General features: G+C 51.7%; 1 long non-coding RNA gene across 1 annotated transcript; it reads right to left on the bottom strand.

Annotated features, from left to right (window-relative positions):
- Positions 1 to 281: 281 nt before the first annotated feature.
- LOC132077986 (uncharacterized) lies at positions 282 to 1964 on the bottom strand. Its single transcript, XR_009419217.1, has 3 exons — positions 1899 to 1964; positions 1116 to 1256; positions 282 to 399 (listed from the first exon to the last, which is right to left on the bottom strand). It is a non-coding gene; the product is annotated as an uncharacterized LOC132077986 (long non-coding RNA).
- Positions 1965 to 24031: the final 22067 nt, after the last annotated feature.

The following is a 24031-nucleotide window of genomic DNA, read 5'->3' as shown; positions in this document are numbered from 1 at the left end:
CAAAGAAAAATGGCTCACTGAATAGCCTGAAAGGACACCTGACATGCATCTCTCCCTTCTTCCACAAAATATAACCATACATAAAACTGATATGATTACTTGCTAAATCTAATAAGTTTCTTTTTCTTTGATGGTTGTTTGCTCCTTAATGTGCTTTAAATGAATAATAAAAATATAATGAAAAACATACATTTATTCTATGTGGCAGCTACTGCATATTCCATAAAAAAGTAATCTTATAAAGTTTAATTTTACAGTGTTTCTTAAATCTATTTCTACTTATTCACTATATGCTGAAGGTATCCATGAAGGAATTTAATACTGAACATAACCCTTTTCTTCACTGATATTAATGCCAAATTTTCTTTTTACAGTCATTGTCTCGTCCCTTCTGTAAGCCTAGAAAAGGAAAAGCAAATGGATTTAATGTTTCCAAAGAGTCTCATTAAAATGTAAAGTCCAAATATCCACATAATTTTTTCCCTGATTGCTTTAGGGCTGTTGTGGGATTTTTCCCGTCTGGGCATTTGTCTTCCATAACATTTTAATTTCCTTGAGAAAACTCTGGACTGAGCTTATCTCCTTGCCACTGGTGATATCAGAGCATCTGCTTTGCATTAAAGGAATGCAAATTTGAGCACAGCTGAATTAAAGACCACTTGCTTTTTAGAAGGCATTTGTCAGGAGAAGCACCAGCAAATAAAACCTATTGACAGGAAACCCTGTGCAAACCTTTAGGCCAAGGCACTCCACAAAAACCTCACGGGACCGTCACCCTCCCTGGGTTCCCTCTGCAGCAGAATTTACAGCCAAAAATCAGATTTGCAGCCAAAATCAATCCATCATAAGAGTACTCCTGCATTGCACACACTTGGCTTTCACGGCCCGGCAGTCATTTTCAGCAAGGAAAACCCAGCTCAGGGATGGTGGGCACGGGGAGCTGCCAGCCCAAAGCCCAGCTCCTGTCCCACCGTGGCCCTACAAACACCATTCCTGCCCAGGGAGAGCTCCAGGGGTCCCTTTGGGATCACCCAGCATGGAGTCACCCCAGGGCTTGGAGCCTTTCCTGAGCCATGATTGAGTTCACTTCCTTGCACCTCTTTGTGCGCTCTTACCGATACTCTCACTGTGCCATGTGCTTCTCTCATGTTTACCCTTAAACGCAAAACACCAGAGCCACTTGCTCATCTGAGCAATATTGACATGTTGAATTTGCTCAAACAGCAAGGATCAATAGCACACAGAACTCCAGAGACCTGCCAGGACATGGAAAAATATAATAAAGATCAAGGTGACAGCAGGTTTTAATTACATGAGAGGAGAGAAGAAGGTGTGTTCTGCAAGGTCTCTGCAATCTGAAACTATAATCAAAATGTCATCAGCCTGCCTCTCGTATTTGCAATCTCTTAGGAAAATGACTAAAATGGTATAACATTTTCAGATTAATTTTGATGCCTCCATCAGAAAGGCTGACATTTGGCTAATGTCAGACATCACCTACACTGTCATTTGATTTCTCTGTTCCCCCTCGGGTGTCACTTCACTAATGACCTAGAAGTGGCAATGAAACAGTGAGCAGACCCGATACAGAGCTGTGGAAAATGCACAATATCTGCTCTGACATTGCCACGCTGCTCAGGGAACATTCACAAACTGTGATGTTGGCCAAGCCACGTGGCACAGGTGTTTAAAAACCATGTGTAAGCATCTCATCATTTATCAAAACTGATAATGAATTAATTTGCTTCCGCACTTCAGGAATTCACATCAGAACACAAAATATCTGAGGAACACAGGAACAACACACCAAGCTTCCCAAGCTCACAGCCACATCACAGCCTGCCTGCAGGAGCAGCTTTTGCCCTTCCTTTCACATGGAACATGGTATAAATCCTGACCTTTCTGTGCTCAGCCTGCACCTTCCTGGTATGTCGTTATCCTTTCCTTCCTTTACATCTCCTGGGAGTCTGAGATCAAATGACATACATTAAAAAAAATAAAAATTACATTTTTTCTGTCTCCTCCCACGAGGAGCCCTGTGGCACCCAGCGCCCATCACAGCACAGGAGGAGAGGCTAACTCAGCCCGGTGCCATGGCAGTGCAAGAGCAAGGGATGATTTAAACCCCTTACAGGGAAACCCCATGGAACAGGCACTGCAGCCAGGGACACACAGCTGAGGAGGAGCCCAGGGATGGAGAGGCAGGGCTGGGGTTTTTACAGGAGGCTAGAATGCTGCAGCACTCCTCTGGGACATCCACACTGCATCACGGGCAGCTGCAAACACAGCCCTGCCCACCTGCTCTCTGTCAGGGTTTTTAAATTCACCACATTTCTTGCCATCAGTAAAGAAGATTATTGCACTGCAATTTTAAAGCAAAATGTGGCTGCCTTATAACAATATGATTTTAAGCATTTTCCAATTACTTCTCCCTGGGGCCTTTCAAGCACTGGAAATGAGAACTCTGATATCTGTGACTCTTTCCCAATTCTTGATCTTTTTCTGAGGCTTTTCTACAGGCCAGGATAACAGCAGGGAAGAAATTTCTGCTTGCCAAGGTCCTCATTCACATCACACAGCAACTTGCCTTTGTCCTGTCCTTTCTAGGTGGGAGCAGAGATTAAACTTCCAAATTACTGATTCCCTCTCGCAGAATTGAGCCTGTGGAAAGATTTGCCTTCCTCATCCCTCGGGGTGTTACAAGAGAGCCCAAGTTGCTCTTACCTTCCAAAAGCCTTCCAGGGCAGTTAATTCAGGAGTTCTCGGAGCGCTCTGTCCCCGGGAGAGCCTCTGGGGCAGGGGGTGACCCCGGGCAGGGCAGGGCTGCAGGTGCCCCCCGAGCCCCAGACCCTGCAGGAGGGCAGGGGCAGCTCCCAGGCCGGGTTTTGTCCACCCTGGCTGCCCAGCACAGCTGAGGGCAATGCCACTCACAGGTCCAGCTGAGGGCAATGCCACTGACAGCTCCAGCTGAGGGCAATGCCACTGACAGGTCCAGCTGGGGACAGTCCCACCGAGCAGGTCCAGCTGAGGGCAATGGCACTGACAGGTCCAGCTGGGGACAGTCCCACCAAGCAGGTCCAGCTGGGGACAGTCCCACCGAGCAGGTCCAGCTGAGGGCAATGCCACTGACAGGTCCAGCTGAGGGCAATGCCACTGACAGGTCCAGCTGGGGACAATCCCACCGAGCAGGTCCAGCTGGGGACAATGGCACTGACAGGTCCAGCTGAGGGCAATGCCACTGACAGGTCCAGCTGGGGACAGTCCCACCAAGCAGGTCCAGCTGGGGACAGTCCCACCGAGCAGGTCCAGCTGGGGACAGTCCCACCGAGCAGGTCCAGCTGGGGACAATGGCACTGACAGGTCCAGCTGAGGGCAATGCCACTGACAGGTCCAGCTGGGGACAATCCAGGACTGCCCTGCAGGAGCAGCACAGGTGCAGCAGGGAGGGCAAACAGGGCACTGGGGTAACTCAGACCTGGTGGTGTGGGGGGACGACAGACCCTGTCTGAAACTGAGGGTACAGCTTTAAGATATAATAAAAAAGCCAATTTTCTTGTGAGCCTGAAAATTAAAAAAAGGAGAGCAATGCTGCAAGTCCAATTTGCTAATGGATAGCACACAGTTCTTCTGCACAGAACAATCTGAAGCTGTGCTTTCCAAAGCCAAAAGGTTATCAAAGCCAAGATTTGTTACAGCACAGAGAAGTCCAAAGATTAGGAACTCCTGGTTAGTGCAGGAGCCAAGGCAGTGTCTGTACAGGAGCGGCAGTTGTGCCTCCTGCTGGGGAGGGAGAGTTTGCTCCTGCGTTGGAGCGCAGTCAGTCCCGGGCAGAGCTGGGGTGGGCTCACACAGAGGGCTCAGGGCTGTGTCTGGGGGGCTGGGACAGTGTGGGGCTGTCCCTCCATGTGTGGGTAATGTCCCTTTGTGGCTGAGCTCCTCTTTCTACTCATGAGAACATCTTTATTATACAGTGAAGTCTTGTCACAGAAAAAAAAAATAAAAAGAAGAGTAAAAAATCTCAGTATTTTTTTATTGAGTCAGGAAACGTGCAGTAGATAAAGGAACCAGTCATGTTCTTCACCTTTGAAGAGGAGGAAGAAAATTCCCTTCACGATGCCCACCAGGTTTGCTGCATGGGCATCATTACCATGGCAGATGCCAGGTTACAGACAGACAGACAGACAGACAGATCTGCTTCTCCCAGCAGAGTCCCCAGCATTATTGTTCCTGTAATTGCAACAGAGTGGGGACTTGATCTTTTATATGAAGGTGAAAGAAGCTTATATTTTAAAAATTAAATGTTGTCATTGGAGCAAACAGAAAATCTTCTGGGGAAGGGATAATGTGTGCATGAAATGTCTGCATGCATGATGCATAAAGGCCATCCCTGCCCTCCTGGGCTCCTCTCCCCAGAACAAGCTCTCAGCCTGTTCTCCTGGCTGGGTGTGCATTCCCAGCCCTCAGGGTCTCAGTCCCTGCCCACAGAGTCCCCACCACAGGAAGAGCAGATCCTCCAGGAGAGGGGAGCTGTGTAACTGAATATCCATAATGAATTGAGCTGTGACGCCGCAATCAGCCTGTGTGGGGCTGGGCTGGGGCTGGGCTGGGCAGGGAGAGCAGGGGATGGCTGGGGCTGCCCTCAGCTGGGGTGAAAGGGGCTCAGAACAAGCAGGGACTGCTGCCTGGGCGCTGCTTCATGGATCTTTGCGTATCCAGATCTCACTGCCATCAGAAACAGCTTCCCCATGCAAAAGGTGTCCCTGGGGGCAGAGGGATCTCTGGGGAGAGAGACTGAAATACTCCCAGTGCAGCCCTGCCAGGGTCCAGCAAACAGCAGCAGGTCCTGGGGCAGCCAGGGATGAGCTGCAGATCCACACCGGCCCAGGAGAGCTCATCATGCACAAGGTCAAGCACAGCTGGTACATTTTAAACAGAGAGGGAGATAAAACGTGAGGCTTTATTTGAATGCAAACACAGGAGGAACCAACAGCTACTGAATTTCAACAGGATTGAAGTGGTTGCAGCCTTTAGAGTCCTTCCAAAGCCTTGGGAGTAACTATCCCCCAAAGTGTGCTCTCACACAAGTAACGTGCCTGAATAAATTCCTTTAAATCTGCCCTGCCCAGCCCTGCCCAGCCCTGTTCAGTCCCATTCAGCCCTGCTCAACCCTGCTCAGCTCTGCTCAGCCCTGCCCAGCCCTGTTCATCCCTGTTCAGCCCTGCTCAGCTGGCATAGCTCTGCTGGCAGAACACTTCAGAGCACAGCCCAGTGTGCAGCTACACGGGGCTGTAATATGGAGCAGTACAACACTATCCCATGGACATTTTCTTTGAGCCTACCATGATGTTTCTCTTCCTTATTCCTCACAGCTGAACCAGCTCAGGGTGTAGGTGCTAGTTTAAGACCCTTATAGAAGGTGGATAAGGGCAAGTGTAAGAGAAAAAAAGGATTAAAATTACAAAAGAACCCCAAATAGATCTCCAGGGTCTCTGTCCCTCCAATCTGAAAGCACAGTTAATACGTGGGAAGCAAGGGAAACTTTGGGCAGCAGTTCCCTGGCGCTGGGCCCCCCCTGAGCTGTGCCCCATCCCTGTGTGCCAGCAGATCCCTGCCCTGCCCCGGAGCACTGGATCCAACCTGAGACCAAACATCACCACATCCTTTGGTAACCAGCAGGATTTTTGAGCAGAATTTAATCCTTTAGGTGATCCCAACAGGAACTGGGCTGTTCTGTGCTGCTGCTGCTGCTGCTGTGCTGCTCCCTCTGAGCTCAGGCTCTGACTCTCCAGCTGCTGCTGCTGTGGTTTGCAGAACAAGAGTGGCAATGCCTCCCAGGAGAGGCCCCTGGCAAAGGCCCTGCAGCAGAACAGCAGAACGAGGTGTCTGAGCCCTGACAACACAGAGGAGCAGGATGTGCTGCTCCCCAGGGCAGAGCTGGGGCGTTCACAGGCTCTGAGATGCGAAAGGACACGGGGAGGATGACTTTCATTTTGGCTCAAAGGCAGCAGCAGCAGCACAGGCACCTCCATTGAAGCAGCTCCTGCCCTCAGCACATTCCCTGCATGGCCTCGGGCACATTAAAGCAGCCAGGGAGGGAAAAGGGCCAGGAAAGCCAAATTCATTGGGCTGGCTGTCTGCAGGGACCCAGCATCGCTGCCTGGGCTGCTCAGCAATCTGAGCAATTGTGCAGCTGATGGGGACGGTGTCACTGCAGGGCACAGCTGCCAGCCCTGCTGTCCCTCCCCATGATGGAGCTGCCTGTGCAAGCACGGGGCTCACTCCGGGCTCCAGGGACACTCTCAGCCAGGTGCTGCTGGCTTTGAGGCTGCTTTTCAGAGCTGTGAATCGTTCAGGCAGGAGGGAGGAGTTTGCACCCACCTTAACTGTGCCTTCTGTGAAGCAGCAGCAGTAAAATAGGCACAAACAGAAACTTGGCAGCTCTAGGAAACTTTGCCAGCCTTCTCTTCATTATTTTCATTTTCTGCCAGTTTTGCTTACATAATTCCTATTCTGTCCTGCCTCTCAGCATCAGTCTCCCTTTCCTCCCCCTCCCACCCCTTCCTAGACAGCTCTGTGCCTCTCATCCTCCACTCCTTTCATGCACCCTGTGATTGGCAGCACAGAGCACTCTGCGAGTTCCCTCAAAGGCTGCAGAGAGTTCTGTGCTTCTGGCACAACTTTGTGTTCTTCTGCCTTTGTGGTACCCAAAAGAGCTGGGAGGTTCAGCTTGCAGCTTCCAAGAAAGCATCCAATAGTTGTCAAACACCTGAGCTGTGAGCACCTCACGCCACAGGGACAGAACAATTTATATCAACTTTTCTGTTCCTGGGGCTCTGTGAACAGACACTGTGCAGGGCTGGGGGCTGTTCTCTGCTGCCACTCATCAGGTTACCAAATCTCTTCAGGTTCACTCAGATGATGAGGCTTTGTCAAGGCTATCTAGCCTTGAAACACTCACCTGGAATTTCCAGGTGTGCCACAGAACCTGGAACAGTGTTTGTGGCAAGAACCTTGGAACTGTTTGTGATCAGAACCCTGGCACAGTGTTTGTGATCAAAGCCTGGCACAATGTTTGTGACCAGAACCCTGGAACTGTTTGTGACCAGAACCTGGCACAGTGTTTGTGATCACAACCCTGGCACGGTCTTTATTTGTGGCCAGGCTGTGTGTCAAGCCCAGCCTCATTCCCTGTGTGCCAGGCAGGTATCTGGGCAGGTCTGAACTTGGTCTCCACAAGAAGTGCTGAGAAAAATGATCATAATTCATTTCTCTTTTCTTTTCAAAGGACCAAAAGTAATCAAAGGGCTTGGTTCAGCTCTGGGGGGCAAATCAGGGGGCAAATCAGTCCAGTGGCTTTAGGGGAGAGCAGATCTGGAATGGGATTTGTAAAGTGCCCTGGACCAGCTGTTATTTTGTTTTGGCTCCAAAAGCCTCTGCAGGGCATTATCTGCACAGTCCCCTGGGATGCTGAGAGTGAGAGATACTGAACAAGCCCTGACATTCATTACCCTGCTGCTGCCAGGGGAACTTCTGCTGTCTCCCATTAGCATTATGGCTTTTAGCAGAGGATTTACATTTAAAAACAAATGGGTTTGCTTTCGGTGCTGGGAAATACAGAACAATACCACAATACCGCGACTGAGAGGGGGCTCTGAGTGCCGGAGCAGCTGGGGCAGGCTCTGAGCTGTTCCCCGGCCCTGCCCGTGGGCACGGATGGTTCGTGCATCACATCTGTCCCTGGCAGCGCTGCCTTTCAGCCAAGGGGGTGTCCCTCCAGCGAGGGATGAGGCTTTGTTCATAGATACTCCGTTCACCCTGGCTGTCATCATCGGCCCTACAGATCCACAGGGCTTAAAACTAGAGGCACTCTGCAGAGTGCAGCAACAGGCAAATCTCCTAAAACTCCTTTACAGCATCCTCAGCCCATTACAGACTGGGAGTTTTCCCACAGATCCAGCCTATCTTCCGAACATTGAAGATGCCTTGAAATCTGCATTTCTGCCCTGCAATCCGCATTTCTGCCGTGCAATCCGCATTTCTGCCCTGCAATCCGAGTTTCTGCCCTGCAATCCCCATTCCTGCCCTGCAATCCGCGTTTCCTCCCTGCAATCCGCGTTCCTGCCCTGCGATCCGAGTTTCTGCCCTGCGATCCCCATTTCTGCCCTGCAATCCCCGTTCCTGCCCTGCAATCCCCGTTCGTGCCCTGCAATCCCCGTTCCTGCCCTGCAATCCGCATTTCTGCCCTGCAATCCGCATTTCTGCCCTGAAAACGGCATTTCTGCCCTGCAATCCCCGTTCCTGCCCTGCAATCCCCGTTCGTGCCCTGCAATCCGCATTTCTGCCCTGCAATCCCCGTTCGTGCCCTGCGATCCCCGTTCCTGCCCTGCAATCCCCGTTCGTGCCCTGCAATCCCCGTTCCTGCCCTGCAATCCCCGTTCCTGCCCTGCAATCCCCGTTCGTGCCCTGCAATCCGCATTTCTGCCCTGAAAACGGCATTTCTGCCCTGCAATCCCCGTTCGTGCCCTGCAATCCCCGTTCCTGCCCTGCAATCCCCGTTCCTGCCCTGCAATCCCCGTTCGTGCCCTGCAATCCGCATTTCTGCCCTGAAAACGGCATTTCTGCCCTGCAATCCCCGTTCGTGCCCTGCAATCCCCGTTCCTGCCCTGCAATCCCCGTTCCTGCCCTGCAATCCCCGTTCGTGCCCTGCAATCCGCATTTCTGCCCTGAAAACGGCATTTCTGCCCTGCAATCCCCGTTCGTGCCCTGCAATCCCCGTTCCTGCCCTGCAATCCCCGTTCCTGCCCTGCAATCCCCGTTCGTGCCCTGCAATCCGCATTTCTGCCCTGAAAACGGCATTTCTGCCCTGCAATCCCCGTTCGTGCCCTGCAATCCCCGTTCCTGCCCTGCAATCCCCGTTCGTGCCCTGCAATCCCCGTTCCTGCCCTGCAATCCCCGTTCGTGCCCTGCAATCCCCGTTCCTGCCCTGCAATCCGCATTTCTGCCCTGCAATCCCCGTTCGTGCCCTGCGATCGGCGCTGCTGCCGCTGCGGTCGGTGGCGCTGGGAGCGGCCGGAGCGAGCCAAGGTTTTGTCACACAGTGCCACCCGGTGGGGCCTGCGGGGCTCGGTGTGCCGGGACAGGCGGGGACAGGGATGGGGACAGGGTGGGACAGGATGGAACAGGATGGGGACAGGGTGGGACAGAGATGGGGACAGGGTGGGGACAGAGTGGGGACAGGGTGGGGACAGGCGGGGACAGCGGTGGGACAGGATGGGGACAGGGTGGGACAGAGATGGGGACAGGCTGGGACAGGGTGGGACAGGCTGGGACAGGCTGGGACAGGGATGGGGACAGGGTGGGGACAGGGATGGGGACAGGGTGGGGACAGGGTGGGACAGGGATGGGGACAGGGATGGGGACAGGGATGGGGACAGGGTGGGGACAGGCGGGGACAGGCGGGGACAGGGTGGGGACAGGGTGGGACAGGCTGGGACAGGCTGGGACAGGATGGGACAGGGTGGGGACAGGGTGGGACAGGGATGGGGACAGCGATGGGGACACGGCACCGCCGCTGTCCTGACGCGCAGGCACCCGGCCAGCACCGGGACCGGCTCCCAGACACCGGGAATTCCAGCCCTGCCCTGCAGGCAAGGAGCAATGGAGACATTGGAGGGATTTGGGCTCTGCAGGACTCCCTCAGTGTCAGCAAAAATGCTCCTCATTGCAAAGGAGGCACGATGGCAGCACGGGGAGCACTGGGGAAATTCAGCCCAGCAGGTGCAGGAGAGAGAGAGAGAGAGAAATAATGCACAGGGCACCCACTGGCATTCACAGCTCAGCCTGGGGTCTCTGGTTAAAATACAGCATTTCCTGTATTAAATCCTGGTTAAATTCCAGCATTCCTGAGGCTGCTCTCAGAAAACAAAAAAACCCAAAACCACAAAACCGAGGGCTCCTTGTGGGTGTCTGTCCCACCCCACACACGTCCCTGCTCCTGCAGCAAACACCTGGGGCCAAGCCTCACTGAGCTCCAGCATCTCCCTGATTTTGGGGATTAGTTCAATTCTCTTTTCAGTGCAACTCAAGGCTTCTCTGGAGGTGGGTCTGCACAGCAATGGATTGATTTTCTCAATTTCCTTCAGTGATACCTTCAGTTTCTTCTGCCACACAAAATAAAAGGGAAATTCTCATCTCAAATGTAGGTTAAGAGACAGGACTTTCTCACACACCCTTCCTAGGAGCTGCCTGGAAAACTGTGCTTCAGTACTAAAGGTCTGTGTGGAGTCTGCATGTTCCAGTGCAGCAATAGAGATATTTACACTCAGGCAATTTAGATAAAAATTCTGAGTATCTGTGTGCTAGAAGTGTTAATGTACTATAAGAGGAAGTAAGTGGTAAGTACAAAAAAAACCAACAAAAACCAAAACTCTAATTGTACAAAGATTTTAAGATATTTCAATGTTTAAAATCCTGCATTTTGTGTCTGTGCAAGGAGCAGGGCCGTGCTGTGAGCAGCCACACAAGGAGGTGAAACACCTCAGCCCCCAGGCTGTAAATCAACCCCTAATTGTGGTTAAGACTATGGAGGGAGTTTATGTAGAGATTAGTTTAGGTTTAATTCTCTGGGAGTTCTCTTATTGATTTAAAAAGAACTCAGGTCATTGCTCCAGGGTTTCCTCCATGAAACATCCGTGATCACAGCTGGATAAAGAATAAAGAATTAATTTAGATAATGCCTAAGAGGAGGCCTTGAAATGTGAGCAGCAAATAAGAACCAACAGAGTCTGTCCTCAAGGTCCCCATTATTAGTATTTAACATGTAGTGAGAATAAATAAATATAAATGTGACATAAACAAGTCCTGCCTGTGAGGGGCTGCAGTCTGACAGGGAGAGCAATGAGGAATACAAAGCCAAAAAATCCTCATTCAGCTGTGCTGGGCCTTGGCCCAGGGCATTCCAGAGCCTGGGGGAGGCAGGGAGCATCCTCAGGGACCTCCTGCTCCGTGACAGCCATTCCCAAACCCCAAACCCCAAACCCCAAACACCAATTCCCAAAACCCAAACCCAATTCCCAAACCCCAAATCCTGCCCGTGGTGTGAGGGCAGAGCCCGAGCCCAGCAGCAGCAGTAGGAGCAGCCTCTCAGCTCCCTCCTGGCCCCTGATGTGTCTCACAGTGCTCAGAACTGCTCAGGGAGAGAATGCCTCATGTCCAGGGTAAATTATTAATGGATAAATTCAATAGAGTTTAATAAAAGATCAGATGAACTCCGCTCAGGTGTTCCAAGCGCAGCTGCCATCTCCCCACGAGTCTGTCTGGCTTTTTCCCCCCTGTGGGGTGATATTTACACACCTGAACAATCCACCCCCCTTTGCTCCTGCCTGGACACCAGTGCCTGAGGCAGGCACAGCTCTGGGGACAGCCCTGCTTGGCTCTGGCCCTGCTTTTACACTGGACTCTTCTCTAGGAATGGGATGTGCAGGCTGCAGCATCAGAGCAGGATTCACATGCCTCGATGAAGTGACACAGAGATGTTGCCATTCAGACTGTTAATTTGCAGAGAAAGGGCAAAAAAAGCCACAAATCCCAGTGGCTGAAGCCACATTTTGTTACCTTTCCATGTGGCAGATAATAACAGGAGTAAATGTGCTTGCTGTTCAAAGAAACACAGGTAAAATTTCAGTGTCAGTACCTTCCTTCCTTCCTTCCTTCCTTCCTTCCTTCCTTCCTTCCTTCCTTCCTTCCTTCCTTCCTTCCTTCCTTCCTTCCTTCCTTCCTTCCTTCCTTCCTTCCTTCCTTCCTTCCTTCCTTCCTTCCTTCCTTCCTTCCTTCCTTCCTTCCTTCCTTCCTTCCTTCCTTCCTTCCTTCCTTCCTTCCTTCCTTCCTTCCTTCCTTCCTTCCTTCCTTCCTTCCTTCCTTCCTTCCTTCCTTCCTCCCCTTCCTCCCCTTCCTCCCCTTCCTCCCCTTCCTCCCCTTCCTCCCCTTCCTCCCCTTCCTCCCCTTCCTCCCCTTCCTCCCCTTCCTCCCCTTCCTCCCCTTCCTCCCCTTCCTTCCCTTCCTTCCCTTCCTTCCCTTCCTTCCCTTAAATGTTTCAAGCTCTAAATTTGTTCAGCAGCTAGGAGAACATCTGTGAAGCTCATTTAATGTTTCCAGATGTTAAGTGGTGGCAGCACAGCAGAGCCTGGTGCTCCCTCTGTCGCTGCCAGTGCCATCAGAGGGAGGCAGGCACTGCCTGGGGATGCTGCCCCTGCCCCTGCCCAGCCCTTCCCACCCCAGCCCAGGGAGCTCATGCAGGAGCAGATTTCCCTCCTCTGGGCAGCTGCAGCTGTGCTTTGCATGGGCCACTGTGCTGAGAAGCTTTCCCTTCCCAGATATTTTATGTTTCACTGCAAAATCCAAAATTAACTTCTAATTCCAGAGACAAGGGTTTTTTAATAACTCCGTGTTCTTGATCAGGGATTATTGATTCTGATTTTGAACCAAAAAAAAAAGTGAAGAAGGTTCAATACAGAAGCTGCTCATTAACTCTGTGTTTAACACAGAGAGGGCAACGTCTCTGACAGAACAGCTGAAAACATCAATGCAGGCAAGTTTTAATGAGAAATCAGAGATAAAGTTTAAAAGCATTTAGCTGTGAGTCTGCTAAGAGATAACGTGTAGCCCAGAACGTTTCTGGGGAACAGAGGCAGGAGGAGGAGCCTTCCCTGGCTGCATCTGGGGTGGATTTGTCCAAGGGGATCCTGCAGGCTGAGCAGGAGCTGCCCAGAGCTGGACACAGCAACAACACCGGAGTCACACAGGGAGAGAGGGAACCCTCACAGAGAGCCAGACATGGAGCCCCAGCATCCTCAGTTGTTTTCACACTTGCTCAGGGGTGTTTGATGCCCAGTGCTCATGAATATTTAGCAATTTACTCGGACATTCTATTGTAAATCAATTTTTACCTAGTGGGGAATATTTTCATAAACCCTATGAATGCAGATGTGAGTGCTCATGCTGGAAGCCTCATTAGGAGCATTACCAGTAATATGCCATTAATGTGTCCAACAAAAAGAAATTAATTCTGAAGATGAACTACAAATGAACTTCAGATCAAGAATTGTCTGCCAGAATTACTTTGTGATGAACTGAATAGTGAATACTGGCAATTTGTGACAAGAAAATGAGGCAGGATGTATTGAATAAATTTCTCACGGGTTTGCTGCAGGGGTGGTCGAGGTGTTGCTGGGCTGAGGCTGGAGCTGGGCTCTGCACAGGAATAAACTCCCTGCTTTCATATCCCCATCTGGCATTTCCAGTGATCATAGAACCAGAGAATGGCTAAATCCACCAGTGCCACCCCTGCCATGGCAGGGACCCTAAATCCCCCCCAGTGCCACCCCTGCCATGGCAGGGACCCTAAATCCACCCAGTGCCACCCTGCCATGGCAGGGACCCTAAATCCCACTGTCCCAGGGTGTCCCAGCCCCAGTGTCCAGCCTGGCCTTGGGCACTGCCAGGGATCCAGAGGTGGCCACAGCTTCTCTGAGCACCTGTGCCAGGGCAGCCCACCCTGCCAGGGAGCAATTCCTGCCCAATATCTCATGAGGGTTTATTTTTCAGGATGGTAAGAAATGAACAGAGCTAGATGGAGAAAAAGGCCACATCAGGTTACAAAGAGCCAGCAAGGGGGAGGTTTCTGTGCGAGGAGGGATGTGCCCATCCTCGGGGCTGGGCTGGGCAGGCTCAGGGGGGACAGAGCAGGAATTTGCCCATGGAAAGGTGCTCAGGAACTGGCACTGCCCAGGGATGTTTGGAGTGCCCATCCCTGCAGGTGCTCCCCTGGAGATGGCACTGAGTGCTCTGGGCTGGGGACAGGGTGGGCATGGGCACAGCTGGCACTCGATGATCCTGGAGGGCTTTTCCTCTGGGATTCTGTGCCCGGAGAGGAAATGTCACCTCCCAGGATGGGATCCGGGCCTCTGGATGGGATCGGGGCTGCAGGATGCAATCAGGGCTCCAGGATGCAATCAGGGCTGCAGGATGGGATCTGGGCTGCAGGATGCAGTCCGGGCTGCAGGATGGGATCGGGGCTGCAGGATGCAATCAGGGCTGCAGGATGGGATCCGGGCTGCAGGATGCAATCAGGGCTGCAGGATGGGATCGGGGCTGCAGGATGCAATCAGGGCTGCTGGAGGGGATCCAGGCTGCTGGAGGGGATCCAGGCTGCGGGATGGGATCGGGGCTGCCGCTGCTGCTGCTGCATTTCCCGCCGGGCTCCGTAGGTGGCGAGTGCGGCCTGCCCTGAAGCGGGAGCCCGATGGGCGCTGCCGGGGCCGGGCTGCTGCGGGATGGGCACGGGGCTGGCACGGGACTGGGGGTGCTGGAGATGCTGGGGGGGCTCTAGGGCTGGGGACGGTGCCAGGGGTTGCTGGGGATGCTCCAGGGCTGGGCACGGGGCTGTACACGGTGCCGGGAGTGCCCCCTCAGCCAGACCCCACATGCCCAGCCCTGGGCCCTCAGAGCAGCGCTGCGGGGGAACCCAGGGCTCGGGAAGATGCAATTTCCCTATTCGGAACATTTGCCCCACCTCTGTTTGCTCCGGGTTTACAGAACCCCAGCACTGCTGAAGTATGAAACCAAAGCCATGAGAGGCTCCCTGAAGCCCCGAGACCAAACCCCAGCAGGCAGGAGCACGGTTTGGAGCCAAGCTGCATTTCCTGAGCATTTCAGCAGAATTGCCCCGGGGTGAATGAGCCCCACACCATGGCTGGAGTCGCAGATTTACGGCTGGTGGCTCCAGTGATGGGGAGAGAGACGTGCAGCAGTTCTGGGAATTTCTCTGCATCAACAGGAATGAACTGTCTGGATGTTGATGAACAGCATCTCCTTGTACTGTCTCCTTTCGTATGGCATCACACAGACATATCTGTGACCTTCACAGATGCCACATCAATAAGGGAAAAGGTTCGGTTTAAAAAATGAACGTAGCAGATCCAGAGCTGGAGTAAATCCACACGGCTGCAGCGGAGTCAGCAGAGAGAGGCTGATTTACAGACCCTGCTCACCATTACAAATAGTTTAAGTGAATTGTTACTGCTGTGCCAGGTCAGGGATCTGGTGATTAGACAAGAAAAGGATGTGATTCATTGGAATATATGAGCTTTCCCAGCATGGGGAGCTGCAGTGCCTGGAAACGGGCGAGAGACTAAAGAACATTTTATGTGTTTTAAAAGTGGCACCTGAAGATGTGCACTGGATCCTGTCCAATTACAGGCACTCAGAGATCACCGCAGTAACAAACTGATACCTGCCCCGTTCCACACCCCTGAAGTGCTGTAATACACAGGAATTCACCTTTCTGCACTGAAAGTGGGGCCACCAGCCCTCCTGCACCACCCTGAGCCTGGGCTTGGGCACGCTGGGGACATTGCCACCAGCAATTAGACACCAGGGGAACATGACATGGTCAAGAGGGGTTTTTCAATCTTTCTGCTTTTCCTAGAAGAGAATCTCAGCAAATATAACCTGGGATTTATGAACAACCAAGCCTGAGCTCACCTGTGATCTTCCCATGTGGTTCTGAGTGCAGCTTGTGCTTGGCTTTCTTTCACTGAATCACAGAATCATCTGGGTGGGAAAGCCCTCTAAGATCGTTGAGCCCAACCATTAAACCTTTCCTTCAAGGAATCCTGGGATGGTTTGGGTTGGAAAGGACCTAAAAGACCCCCCAGTTCCAATCCCCTGCCCTGGGTAGGGACACCTCCCACTGGACCACTTTGTTCTCTGAGGATTCAATTTTGGGAGCTGCTGCTCTTCTCCTCAGCCTATAAACACTTAAGATAATAATTCAATGAGCAGTTTAAGATGATGGACCATCTTGTGTTTCTTATCTCTGAGTTTACTTAGCACTAAGATAACCATAATAAATCCACTCATTGTGCCTGAGATGTTTATTGGCTCTAATTGCTGACAGGAGGAAAGGGGGATGAGCAGTGCCAGGGTGAGCTCAGCACATTTCACACCCTGAGAACTCGGGGTGCATTGCCTGAGCACAGCCTGGACTGCTGGCATGGATTTGGGCTAGAACAGACACTGATGGCTGGAAAATAACAGGAAATACTTATGGCCTGAGCCTTGCTCTCTCACAGAGCTGTGCTGGGGTCCATGGAGCCCAACCCTGACCCTGCAGACCCTCCCCACCCTCCCAGTCAGTGTGTCCACACTTCCCCACCATGGGGGGAGATGCACAGGGATGGAAAAGTCCAGGGCACAATCACCCCCAGATGCCTGACCCTGCAGGGCAGCATGAGTTCAGTGTTACTCTATTAATAATCCCATGGCATGTATGAGTTCAGTTCTATTCCATTAAATCCCCAGCAGAAGTCATAAAATATCAGATGTGGCAGTGATAAAACATCACATGTAGCAGTGCAATTGCTCTGAGACAGAGAGGGAGGCTCTATAAAATGCATTTGCTGTTGCTGTTCTCTGTGTGGCTCCCAGGGGACCCGAGAGCAGCAGCCAGGGAGGCTGAGGAGCATCACCAGGGCCCACACTGAGCACAGGGCGTGGTTCCCTCCCCACAGCCCCCAAGGGGAGCTGGAATCCTGCTGCTGCTGCTGCTGGGTGAGAGGAGCTGCCCACAGTGGCTGGGCAGCACCTGGCCCTGCCCTGCTGCCAGCCCTGGGGGCTTCTTCTCCTCTCTTTTGTCTTTAATGGAGTTCTTCTCCTCACCTCCACCAAGAGTTCCCAACCTCGCACAGCTCCACAGCCAAGCTTTAATTGAGATCAGCAGAGGGCTTTGAGCCTGTCAGATAAAAGCAGGCTATAAACGCAACGAATTCCATTTCCGAGAGGCGTCGGGCGAGATAAGAAAAGCTCCAATCCCCATATTTGCATTTTAAGGAAATTCGAAGAATCCGGGACCTAAGTGTATTCTTGGATATTTTTAGACGTGGGCATTTCAGTTTTGTTATTCAGGTCCAACCAGCCCTCTCCGCCCTTCACCTCAGAGGCATTTGCTCTCTGCCTCTGGGCTCCAGCTTTCCAGCCTGTTCTATAATTGCCGCAGTCATTTGGGTAGGGGTAGGTGTGAATCCACGTGCACACGTGTTTGTGGGTCTAGTGTGACTTTAAAAATAAAGTTCCTGATGCTACAAACGCTTCCACATACCCTGAACCAGACGTAATTAATACCATGGAGATTACTGAAGGAAAATAAAATGCATTCCTGGGCAGGATGGGACCATTCCCTTACATCACCCAAGCCAGATTAACTGGAGATGTTTGTCATGTAAATGCTTAGCTGAGAAATTCCCAGGAAAGTAAACTCAGAACAAAAGTTGCTCTTTTTCCCAGTGTCCATTTTGTTTCCAGTGCAGGATTGTTTATGGGTTTTTTAGAGTCATTCTGGCATTCTCTGAGGCAGGGGGCGAAGTCAATGGAATGAAATAAACTGATTCTTGTGTCAAAACTGTTTTGGGGTGAAACTGTGGAAATCTGGGAAGGCCCAAGAGCCACCCGTGCCCAGGTCCTTGGAGGGGGTGCCAGAGCCCTGTGAACAGGAGCATTAACACGGCTGTGATTTATCTGCTGCACACTGAGCTTCTCCCTGGCTTGCAGAATGCATCTGGACCAGCCTAATGAGCACATTCTTCACCATTAGAAAGCCTGTGGAGGGCTTCAAATATTTTAGACATGATTCACAGAGCCAAAAGGTCTTGTTTACTGATATGCTATTTATACCTAGCTCAATTAAACCACTTTGGAAAGAAAAAAATTCAAGGATGCCAACACTGGCAGTGCTGTTGGAAGCAAGCATCTTCTCATTAAAAAGGTTAGAAAAACACCATTAATAATTCTGATAGACTCAGTTTGTGCCCCAGTGCGTGTCCCAGTGCACCAGTGTCCTGCACGGTGCGGTTCTGGAGCAGGAGGGCCCAGGTGGGTTTGGCCCTGTCCTGTGGCTCCAGGTATCCCCTCCCTGGGGATGAGCTCTGCCACCAGCCCAGCCTGCCCTGCCCTGGGGCTGCCCCTGCCCAGGCTGCGCTGCAGCACTGGGGCTCACTGAAAGAGGAAATTGCCTGGAGATCCTTTCTTGGAGAGAAGGAGATGCCTGTTCCAGAGGACACCACCAGAATCTCAGTTTCTGGCAAATGCAGGGCTTTTGAACCCAATGGTGGCAAGAATCTGGGCATTGACATGGATAAAGTTCAGTGTCTGCAAAGGGCTGCTTCCTGAAACCTCCTTAGCAGGGTTGAACACCTCACCTTGGCATCCCCTCCAGGTGTGTGTGGATTCCTGGGGCATGGAGCAGACAGAGCTCCCTGTCCCTGGCTCCAAACCTCATCCAGCATCCCCTCCAGGTGTGTCTGCTCCTCTGGGGCGTGGAGCTCCCCGTCCCTGCCACCAAACCTCACCTTGGCATCCCCTCCAGGTGTGTCTGCTCCTCTGGGGCATGGAGCTCCCCGTCCCTGCCACCAAACCTCACCTTGGCATCCCCTCCATGTGTGTCTGCTCCTCCTGGCCAAAGGAGCATCCAGAGCTCCCTGTCCCTGGCTCCAAACCCCATCCAGCCTTGACCCAGAGCACGAAGCCTGGGAGATAAGGAGGAGTGTTCCTGTGGCAGGAGGCTGGGAATGCTGCCATGAAACACTGAGACGTAAATCAGGGTGGAAAGGAAGCACAACAGCTTTTATAGAACACTTCAGAGCCGTGTACTCATTAAATAACAAAGGGTTTTTTCTCTTAATACACTATTAACAAATTCCAAACCATCATATCTTTAAAAAATTGTCCTCCAGTCGAGTGGAAAGTGAACTAATGTGGGCTTAGAAAGAGGTTGGGAGTGCAACAAATTATAAATGCTTTCTACTTTATCAGCATTACGGAGTACTATTAATTTTAAAAATAGCTTCTAAAAACATACATGGCATACCATAATGGAGATGGCTGGGATTCAATACATCATCCTGATGACTCTTTCCACAGCAATGAGTTATGCAGACACTGCTTTGCAAATATGGTATGTACAGGCCGTGGGGAACCTTAAAAAAGGAGTTTTGTCTTTGGGTTCAGGATGGGGCTGGGCTGGGATTCCCAGCAGGAGCACTCATGGAGGAGCTCAGTGTGATGGGACACTGCTTCCCAGCACACAGTGTCCCTTCAGGAAGTCCATCACCCCCACGAGCTGGGATGGGTCTCACACCCTTTGTGAATGGTTAAAATAGAGATGTCAGTGGCAGGCGCGGTGTGACGGGGCAGCTCCTCTGGTGTTTGTGTGCCCAGGGCTTGGGGCTGATTGGCACCAGCCCCTCCGGGGTCTCTGCATGGTGAGGGGGCAGTTTCCATGGCAAGGCTGCTTGTGTTGGCTGCCTGGAGCACAGAGACACACAAACCCAACTGGGGCCAGAAATGAGTTGGACAAGTCCCTGGGTAGCTGTAACTCACACTGGAGTTTGTTTGCTTGCCTTTTCCTGTCCCTCGGGCTGCACAGCTCCTCACTCCCCTCCTGCAGCACTTACAGACACGGGGGGCTCAGTGACCCTGTCCATCCCCCAGGGCTGGGGTACAGCTCTCAGACTGCCAGGGGTACCTGGGCACCCCTAGGATGTCACTGCCCTGGCAGCAAGAATATTCCTTACAGAGCACGTGTGGGCTGCTTCCCTGGGTTCCCTGGTCCCATTTTCTCTTATTCAGTAACTTAGGACTATCCTTAATTTAATCACCATTTACTGGTTCCCTAATTCAACCCAAAAGACCAGAACTCATTGAAAGGCAGAAGATTCATTCTCTAAAGGAATTAGAATGATGGTGAAGCTGATAAGGTTGGTAAGGTCACTTCTTTTCCTACTTTATCCCCTCTAAAAAATAAATGTTCCTACCTAGAAACGGCAGACTGCACTTCCCTGAGTCCTGGGCTGTCCAACATCATTTCTTTGTGCATTCCCTCACCCTGCTCCCAGCCACGTCTCCTGGGCTGAGGAGCTCTTGTTGCCCTCTGGGGAAGGGGGAAATGAATCCATGTGTGCTGTGCCATGTCCATTATCCTGTTCTCACATGAAACCCATCCACAGCCCTTACATAACGCTGTCTCCTCCCTTGTTGCTGTGATTGTAGAGATAAATAATTCTGCTGGAGCGGTGCTGTGTGAAATCTTTACAATGACAGGTACAAGGAAATTCCTTTGCCCAGATTTACCTCCACAGGCTGCTGTGGAGCTCAGAGCTGTAAATCTGCTCCATCTGGGGCCAGGAGCCACATTCCAAACCCATGTTGTGAATGTGAGAGCGTGTCAGGCTGTGATGGATGGGCACACACACCGTGGGCACAGCCAGCCCGTGCCAGCCTGGCTTTCTCTTTCTTTCTTTCTTTCTTTCTTTCTTTCTTTCTTTCTTTCTTTCTTTCTTTCTTTCTTTCTTTCTTTCTTTCTTTCTTTCTTTCTTTCTTTCTTTCTTTCTTTCTTTCTTTCTTTCTTTCTTTCTTTCTTTCTTTCTTTCTTTCTTTCTTTCTTTCTTTCTTTCTTTCTTTCTTTCTTTCTTTCTTTCTTTCTTTCTTTCTTTCTTTCTTTCTTTCTTTCTTTCTTTCTTTCTTTCTTTCTTTCTTTCTTTCTTTCTTTCTTTCTTTCTTTCTTTCTTTCTTTCTTTCTTTCTTTCTTTCTTTCTTTCTTTCTTTCTTTCTTTCTTTCTTTCTTTCTTTCTTTCTTTCTTTCTCTTTTCTTTCTTTTCCCTTCTTCTTTTTTTTCCTTTCTTTCCTTTCTTTTCTTTTTTTCTTTTCTTTCCTTTCTTTCTTTTTCCTTCCTCCCTCCATCTCCAGTTTTTCCCAGTACTTTATAAGTTTAAGGAGTTACCATGTGAAAGCAGAGGAGCAGAGCCTGACCCTGGCCTTTGGGCACCCCCAGGGCCACTGAATTGACCAAAAATAAGGGCCCCTGTTGGGAAGTGCCATTTCCAGCTGCCCAGTGCCATTTCCAGCTGCCCAGGCCCTGTGGACACAGAGGGACCATGACCCTTCAATCCCAGGGCAGACCAGGGCAGAGCTCCTCGGGCAGCACCAAGGCAAAGGAGGGAGAATCTGCCCAGACAGGGAGAGTTCCAGCCCTGAGATCAAACAGTGACAGCCTCGAGTGGAGCATGGAGAGATAAATGGGCTGGCAGCTGCTAAGGAGCAACAACCAGGTAATAAACAGGGTCAACACAAAATAATGGAGGGAGGGATGGACAGAAATATGGGCAGGTCCAGGTAATGTCAGAGGGGCTGCATGCCAGACCTGGGACAGGCTCTGGGGACTCCCACCCACCCTGAACCCCGGCCATAAGCCAGGCTGTGCTCCCAGGGGGGAGTGATCAGCTCTGCCCTGCCCTGCTCTGCCGTGGATGGGACGCCAAGGCAATTGAAGAATTCCCTGCTCACAGTGAGCCCCTGCTGACCCAGCTGCTCCTGCTGCAGGCCGGGTGTGGAACGGCTCAGCTGCTGAGGGTGCAGCAGGGGCAGCTTTGGGCTCACATCTGGGCTCACATCTGGGCTCACCTCAGGGTGGCATCCCTGGTGCAGATGGTGGCAGAATCCCTGGGAGCTGCCACTGCCCCTGCTGGCACAGCCGGGCCCTTCATCCCCACGTGCTCCAGCAGCCTGCTAGAACATTTGATAAACTCTAGCTAAACTATAGGGAAATAAATGCTTTCTTTTAAATCCATAGTTGTTTTTTGAACTTGCAAGCAGCCAGTTAAGCTGGATGGATTTAGAGAGGCCCTACAGTGTTTTTCTGTTGAAATACCAGATGATAAACACAATTTTTCTTGTGTCCCTGCAGAAACAAGACAGCCTGGGGTAACATGAAATGTTCCTTTACTTCCTTCTGACAATGGCCCATTTCTTCTTTTAGAGGATGATTAATATTTATTGCTACAGTAAATGGCAATTTAAATATATGGTGCAGCCCTGCAGGGTATCATTAATTTAAGGAAACAGGACACCTCCTATCAAACCACAACAGGTCCTTCTGCAGTGAATAATGGGGGTGATCTGGCAGCCTTTCCAAAGGAGTCCCTGAGCCCGTTCCCAAGCAGCAGCAGATTGTTCCCATGGCCCTGGTGGCACACGGGCAATGCCCAGGTGAGGCACCTTTGTTACACACTGCCAGCAGCAGCAGAATGACCAGAGAGTGGGAAACAGCCCCAGCATGAACGGTCCATGTGCTCCTCATAAAGGCTGTGGGGAGAATTCCCCCATCCTGGTCCATCCTGGTCCACCCTGGTCCATTCTGATCCATCCCAGCCCATTCTGATCCATCCCAGTCCATTCTGGTCCCCATCCAGGTCCGTTCTGGTCCATCCTTGTCCATCCTGGTCCGTCCCAGGGCTGTGGTGGGGGCAGCAGGACTGCTCTGTTTGTAAAAGGCCACTCGTAATTTCTTCCAAAAGAGGGTTTGCAGCTGGGAGCCAGCCTTTGTGGCCAAGTTTCAGTGAAGAAGAGACTTTGCAGAGGAGGAATCTTTGTTTTCAACTCTTTTTCTCTTTGAGATTCCTGAGCTGTTTTCAGATGTGCCGTTTGGAAAGTTAAAAGAGGGCTCTTAGTGTCAAAATGAAAAACAGCTCAATCCATAAACTACATGCCAGATGCTGAAGAGGAGCATCAGATAAGGTTAGTCCTCCTTTGCTAATGGTTCTATTTTTTAACTGCAATGATCTGCAAAATTACTTTTGTTACTTTTGCATTCTTGCATTTCTGAGATTTCTCCCTGGTAGTAAAGTTCCCAATGTCAAAACATTTCAGTCTTCAAAGACAGCTCCAAGACCCCTGGCACAGACACACACAGAGGTGTCCCCAGACACAGCCATGGCTTTGTTGACCGGTGCTTTCAGTGCGCAATAAAGCACCGGGTGTTGGGTCAGGAGCTCTCTGTCATTTGTGGCTGAAGGATGGAGACCCCAGCACAACCCCTGCTGCTCCAGCAGAGCTGGATCCCGTGGCCGTGTCAGCCACAGCTCCTCTTGATGTGCCCTGCCACCCTGCTCATCCCCTCTGCCCCCAGCACCTCCATCCTCCTATGCACCCTCCTCCTCCTCCTCCTCATCCCTCTGCCTGCAGCACCTCCATCCTCCTGCACACCCTCCATTCCTCTGCCTCCTGCACCTCCATCCTGCTCGTGCCCTCTGCCTCCTGCACTCAATCCTACTCCACTTCATCATCCCCATCACCTTCATCACCCCCATCACTCTCATCATCCCCAGCACCCTTCCGGCCCTGTGACTGGCCCGTGCCCTCCAGCAGCAGCTGCCGACCTTCAGCAGCCCAGGGGCTGAAGCACCCCTCGCCCTGGGATGCCCCTTCTGGCACATCTCTTCTTTTCTTTGTGTGCACCCACGGCTTTCTCGGGAGGTTTGGCGAGGAATCCTCCAGATTCAGTGTCCTCCCTTCCCAGATTTGCCCTCCTGGCAGTGAGGCCAGCAGGAACAGGGGATGCCAGCCCTGTGATGGAGGTGGCAGCCCTGGAACCTCATCACACCAGGCATGGATGGTGCCGGGCACAGAGCTCTGCCCATCTCAGAGCAGGATGGTCCCACAGCAGCCTGGGCATGGTTCCACATCTCCAGAGCAGCCTGGGGATGGTTCCGTGGCCCCACAGCAGCCTGGGGATGGTTCCACGGCCCCACAGCAGCCTGGAGATGGTCCCAGAGCCCCACAGCAGCCTGGGGATGGTCCCACAGCCCCACAGCAGCCCAGGTGGATTCGGCAGCCCAGGCTGGCCCCCCCAGCAGCCCCAGGTGCCTGAGCACAGGAGCAGCTTCCCCTGAGCAGCGCGGCCCAGGCTGCAGCGCAGGAAGCCCTTCACTCCAAACTAAAGGGCACAAAGGTAATTAATCCATTTCTGCATGAACACTGTATTGCTCACTTTACAGACAGGCTCACAGAGCCCCAGCCTCTGACTGCTCCGTGATTTCAAGCCCTTTACTCACTACAAATCATCTTTTGATGATGAAACCAACTGCGTAAACTTTGGAAGAAAGACCCTGCATGAATATGGCCAAATTAGGAAAGCCCTCCCACA

Source organism: Ammospiza nelsoni, chromosome 11, assembly GCF_027579445.1.
Source record: "Ammospiza nelsoni isolate bAmmNel1 chromosome 11, bAmmNel1.pri, whole genome shotgun sequence".
NCBI classification, from domain to species: Eukaryota; Metazoa; Chordata; class Aves; order Passeriformes; family Passerellidae; genus Ammospiza; species Ammospiza nelsoni.
The sequence above is the reverse complement of the archived record's forward strand: the minus strand, read 5'-3'. Positions and strand labels throughout refer to the sequence as shown.